We start from the raw sequence: 6,000 nt of genomic DNA on the forward strand, positions 1-6,000 counted from the left end.
TCAATGTTACTGCATTAAGGATTCTTTTTTATATTGATTTGTATGCATAGTTTCATAGCAGTGCAATTTCTTATAGCTATTTCTCTATTGTACTGGTACAAAGTTCAAAATAATAAATCCATTTTTTTTTAATAAGGGGGACTGCCATAAAAGGGGGCTCACTCAAGTCATAGTTAAATTTTTCACGGTATAATCAATTACATTTTTCCCATGAAAGGGGCCTAAGGGCCCTTAAATCCATCACTTGGTAAAATCAACAGGAAGCTTCTAGGTAGTTATATGTGTTTGTGATCTTTCAATTCAGGAAACACAATGACAATAGCAATAATTTTGAAAGATAAATATACAACAATGACCCGAAAAGACTAGCAAAAACATCAGCAATAGGTCACAATATCCTCAATATGAATTGACTTACAATGTATACTTTGGTTGCCAATGAATGCAGATAAAAATTTGTTGCATCTGTAGTGATAATTGACCTTCAATGTCAACAAAGACAAAACTATTTCTTTTCTTTCCTTGTTCTTGTTGTTTTCTCTTTCACACATTCTCATTTAAATTTCGCCATGTTAGGCCTGAAAGCTTTACAGTTAACTACATGTAACTAAATTTGTCAGTGTGTGAGGTTCAGCAAAATAATTTTAAAGATAAATCCTAAATATTTTATTTACATAAGATGCATAACTTATTAACATCAGAAATGTAAAATACATTTGAGTAGACAATACAAAGTAGTTAATTTCAAGTATAGAAAAAGGTGTCCAACCAACAACAAACAAATAGGTAACATGTTCTCAATTTACTTCAAAGTAACCATTTAAATTCATGTTTCAAAACCATTAATAAGCTGTACCCTAATCAATATTAACAATATTTCATACATGTATTTAGAATATTCAGTTTACAATTCTAAAGTTATTTCGATGAAAAAAAATTAAAACGTCAGTTTAATAAATTATAACCCATCTAGTTATTGCACGGCCCCTGTTTAAATTAATCAGCTCTCCCTGCAAAACCAAAATGAATAAACTCTCCCTCGAATATTTATTTTAAAAAAAAGAACAAAGTAAGACTGATCAGTTATTTTATGTCTTCCTACTTCAAAGTTTACAGTTTAAAACACTTAGAAGTAAAAATAAAATTGTCAGGAAGTAAGTACAAATGTATACAGATTGTACCTAACAGTTTATAACTTTATAAAGCATGATCACTTATCATTTTTTAAAGCACTGTAAATTTTAGTTTGAGCAAACAGATCCAACTCAATGTCACCCCTCTAGAGCACCAGGATCTAAATACATGTCACCCATCTCATATTGCACTAGGATCTAAATCATTTTCACCGTTTGCTCCTACATTGATATTTTATATTATGAAACTTTGTTTTATCTTATTTTGACCTTAATAAACTTGAACAGGCCTAGGTCAAAACTGATTTTATAGTCTTAATCTATTGAATTCTAATATTGGCTTGTATCAGTTTTTAGATTAAAGAATAAGTTGACACAAAAGTTGGTTAACATTTTCACGGAACTGTCATGTATACAGATAACACTTTCTCAAAATTGTTTATACTATACATGTATGTCATAGATCACAACAAAAACAAATAATCATACTTGTACTGAAACATCAATAGATATAAATATAAATGTTCATTATATAAAACTTTTCATGCTATATACAAATGTATATGTATCTGCATTGTTACATCGAAGGTCCCAATTCTGGCTTGAACTTGACAGGAGAGCGGACTCATATTGACGGCCTTGGTGAGCTGTTTTGAAGCTCTCAACTGACTTGGCGCACACTACGTCTTCTTTCAATGAATCACAGTTTTGACGAAGAATGTGTTTTTAAATTGCTCGTTTTCACAGTTTGTTGTTTCAATAGCCTTAACCAAATTTATAAATAATCACTTTCAAAGTCTGCAAAGCGTGTCAGCTTGATGTTCCTTTTTGGTAAAGATTGCTTGTTACCAATAATTTGTCAGGTTTGGTTAGCTGGGACCATACCCTCAACCACTTTGTACGGTAATACTAGTCTTTGGCTTGTTCTTGTGAATTGCAGGTTTTTCAAGTTCCAGTAAGTGTAGCATGTTGGTGGTCGATCCTTCTTGTCTAAAATTATCATCCCCTGTGATTTTTTCAGAACCTGAAATAATACAAAAATCATATACATGTAATAAAACTACATGTAGTGTTGTCAATAGTAATTAATATAGATTAACTAGAACTCTACTGTCAATTTCTACAAATACATTGTATTTAAAAAACTATATTTCACTTTGTTTCTTATGTGTGATAGGTGAGTCATCATGTCAGACATATATAGATACACACTCAACATTTACATGTATGTGCTTTTTTTTTATAGCTTTTTAATGCAATTGCATACAAGTATTTCAAGTAAGACATTAACAAGTGTAATATGTATGCATTAATATTAAATCTACAATTATACTGCTATACAGAGAGTTAAAATACTGGCAAAAACAATAATTATCCCAGAGCCATGTTTAAAATATACTTTTATAAATATTTTCATATTTAATTTAAAAAAACAGTTAAGGCATCACCCTTTTTAATCCATTGTTGGTAAATTATCCCATAAAAACATTAGTAAATTAGAAAAAATTGTATTAGCCTTTATGAATTTTAACACTTTTTACTTTCATCCTGAAGCTAAGAGACGGCTAGCTTTTTAGAAAAGCTATTACTTGTTTGAAATTATAATGCATTTGTGCACTCAGAGTCAAGATGCAAGTGTACACCTACATGGTGCATGTATGTCATCAAGTACATTCTGTGGTGCTTTCAAATGTTTCTCAATTTCATATTTGATGTGAAAATGTTGAAGATATACCATGTATTGACTGTATTAGCTTTGGCAGGTTCATACTTTTTCACTACATGGGCGCAGCCATATTAATTTCATAACGAGGCGCACTTTAATTATATAATCATAAGACGTTTCGGATTTAAGTGGTGAAATAGAAGGATTATTAACTAGTTTTCGTATTAAAAAAGAAGGAAAGGTGTTAATATTAAAATAACGAAATCTGCATCTTGTAAATCTTAACTTAAATATATAAGTTTGTTCCACGTGTCACAAGGTTATCTTGACCATCTTCTGTAGTACATTTTATTTTACGTGAAAGGCTAGATGATGTGGTTCTTTTTTTGTGTAAACAAGTTAAGACGATAGAATAAAACATAAATTAGTTAAAATACTTACAGCTTTTCAATGAATCAGGCCAAAAATCACTCGGGTTCTTTATTCGTTTGATTGCGGCCATCACTTCATGTACAACAGAACTTGGCCACGCGAATATGATATCGTCCGGCGGGAAATCCTGTTATCAGTTACACAGCTGGTTCCTGGTAATACGATGCATCCACGATAGTAAACATACTAGTCTAATTAGTTGTTTGATTATCTACTAGGGACTTTTAATGAAGTACTAGCCAAACTAGTAATATTTACTAGGTATTTTTTTCAGTGCAATCAATTTTACATCGATCTTGTGATATTAAAAAAAATCAGTTTCATATTAAAATTAAAAAAAAATAGGTAGGACTTACCTGAATCTATGTCGTGTGATAGCAGACGTCTTATATCAATTCTATAAATCCAAAATTAATATGTTTACCACAGAAAATAAATATGATTAAATTGTGTCTCGATATATTATTGAATCACACGGCTTATCTAACAAGTAGATCATTAACAATTAATACACCAATACACAATCTACTAATATACTTTTTCAATTACCTCCGGAAATTTGTCACAGCTGTTGGTCCGTTCCGTCATATGCTTCTTTTTTAAACTCGCCTTTTATTCGATGTACCTCCGCTTGAGGCTGTGTCGGTTGTTCGGATCTACTGCGCTAATTAGCAATGAATAATTCTAAACAACCAACTTAATCCTTCATAAAACAGAGCTGTTTCTTTCTAATTCAATTGTTTGTGGTCTTTTTAAATTCAATCTAAAACGTCTTCCGAATGCAAATAGTATATTGATCTTCGGAACAAAAGTTGTCAAGAAGTTGGAAGTATCCATATAATGATGAAATTATTGTTCTTCGCAAAATATTTTCCTTCACGCAAAACAATTGATTAACAAATACAATAGTTGAAGATCTGAGAGATTGTCTTTTTGAAATAATTTATAACTAGGGACAAATCCTCACTTAGAATTCTGTTCAACAACTTTCATTGGTTGAGGCGAATAATGCCTTTTTAGAAAATATTCTTTGCAACAAAAAGAGATATTAGTATAAGATGTTTCACTTCAAAGAAAGATACGATATTTGAATTAATATACTAGACACATTGTATTTCTTATACATATTTACATATACATTTTGCCATCATCAAAGAGTGAAAAAATCACGCTTCTGTAGAAATTATGGAAACTGTTTTTATATCATCACATATTTCCAATCGTGTTACGGTACTTTGAAAGTATGAAAACTGCTTTATATGTCACCACGTGTGTTTCATTTGTTTTACTGTACTTCCTGTAGTTAAAGTGGAAACATAATTAACAGAAGTCAAATCGATTCAAAGCAGATGATCGGATTTAAAAGATCAAATTTTGATCCCTTTTCAAGAAATCTCCGAATAATTAAGTTTAGTATTCTCTCATTAAAGACTAGTGTCAGGTCTAAGCGTCACAAACCATTTGTCGTTCCATTATTCTGTACGTGGCATTATAACACTGTTATGAAATCACTGGTCAGTGGACACATCTTATAGATTAACACGTCATCTGGTGCTAGAATAATGTCAAAGTTTGAATGAAATGTTATTGAATACATTGTATATATTTATCATTGAAGTAGTAAACTTTATAGAAAAACAGAGTATAGATTTTCATTTATAAATTGGGGAGGACATTGTTTTATCAGCAAATTAAAAAAAAATGTCATAAATAATACATTATCATGATTTTGATTCATCAATTATAGTTCTCTCTACTAAGTCAATTTTGTACCCTTTCAATTTCTCAATTTAAATAATTTCGTATTTATTTCCTAAAATTCATTTACATTTAATGTCCCTAACTGATATGAATAACATTTTCACACTTTGAATCACGAACTGTGGTCTACAGTATAAACTGGTATTCACACATAAAATAAAATAGATCTACTGTCACAGTGATGCTTATTTCAAACTGATAAATTTCAATGAAATATACAACTGTAGTACAAAGCCTATAGGTATAGATATACAACTGTAGTACAAAGTATAGATATTCGTATCAAAATAATCATCAACCATTAATAATTTGTTAACCTTTAATTCTTTAGAGTGTCAATCATTTAATAAAACCCCTTATTGAATGTCTCTAGTTATAATCTATAGATTGAATACAAGTCCTTATTTCATCAATTCTTTATACAGATTTACTTCTGTTTGATTTGGAAAATAAATAAGAATTCAGTCACCGTTAGAAATGATTGGGAGAAATTATCTCCGTAAAAACCAACCAAGCGTGAAATGTAATGCATTTGGCATCATCCGAGGATTAGCTATAGAGGTTCGATACAAGTATGGTTTAGACAGTTGTTGACGAAGGGGTTTAGGACGGGTACTCTTTTGGGAATAGAGTAATTGAGACGGTTTAATTTTCTGCAGCATCTTTATTGTTTGGACGCTTCCATGGCTTGATGCGCAACCAAAATGTCCAAATAATTAAGATAAATCAGAACATTGAACTCGAAAGTTGACAGACTAAACCATGAGTAATAATGAAAAGCGACGAAAAGTCAAAACAACAGCCTTCAAAAACTACATAGAAAACTTTAGCAACACTCAATTTAACGAAAAAACGGAATTTGATTCCAGGCCCTCCGGAAAGGTAAGCTGACCCTAGTGCTCTACATTAAATGATTAAATCTCGCAACGGTTTATAAATTAACATAAAAATAACACTGTCACATCGTCAGCGTTAAACGATCTACTAGTATGTGTACGGCCCATAATC

At 30.8% G+C, this 6,000-nt stretch overlaps 1 protein-coding gene and 1 long non-coding RNA gene across 3 annotated transcripts in view; both read right to left on the reverse strand.

Moving 5' to 3' along the window:
* The window catches only part of LOC139495139 (atrial natriuretic peptide receptor 1-like), a 440,175-nt gene extending 436,025 nt beyond the window's left edge, over positions 1-4,150 (reverse strand). The window contains exon 1 of one of the 2 annotated variants that reach the window (XM_071283316.1): positions 3,588-4,150. The gene's annotated coding sequence lies outside the window, so the exon portion shown is untranslated. The remainder of the gene's footprint in view (positions 1-3,587) is intronic. The other variant, XM_071283309.1, reaches the window with a different exon arrangement.
* LOC139495138 (uncharacterized) lies at positions 652-3,509 on the reverse strand. Its single transcript, XR_011657268.1, has 2 exons — positions 3,241-3,509; positions 652-2,157 (listed from the first exon to the last, which is right to left on the reverse strand). It is a non-coding gene; the product is annotated as an uncharacterized lncRNA (long non-coding RNA).
* Positions 4,151-6,000: the final 1,850 nt, after the last annotated feature.

Source organism: Mytilus edulis, chromosome 11 (genome assembly GCF_963676685.1).
Source record: "Mytilus edulis chromosome 11, xbMytEdul2.2, whole genome shotgun sequence".
In the NCBI taxonomy this organism is placed as follows: Eukaryota; Metazoa; Mollusca; class Bivalvia; order Mytilida; family Mytilidae; genus Mytilus; species Mytilus edulis.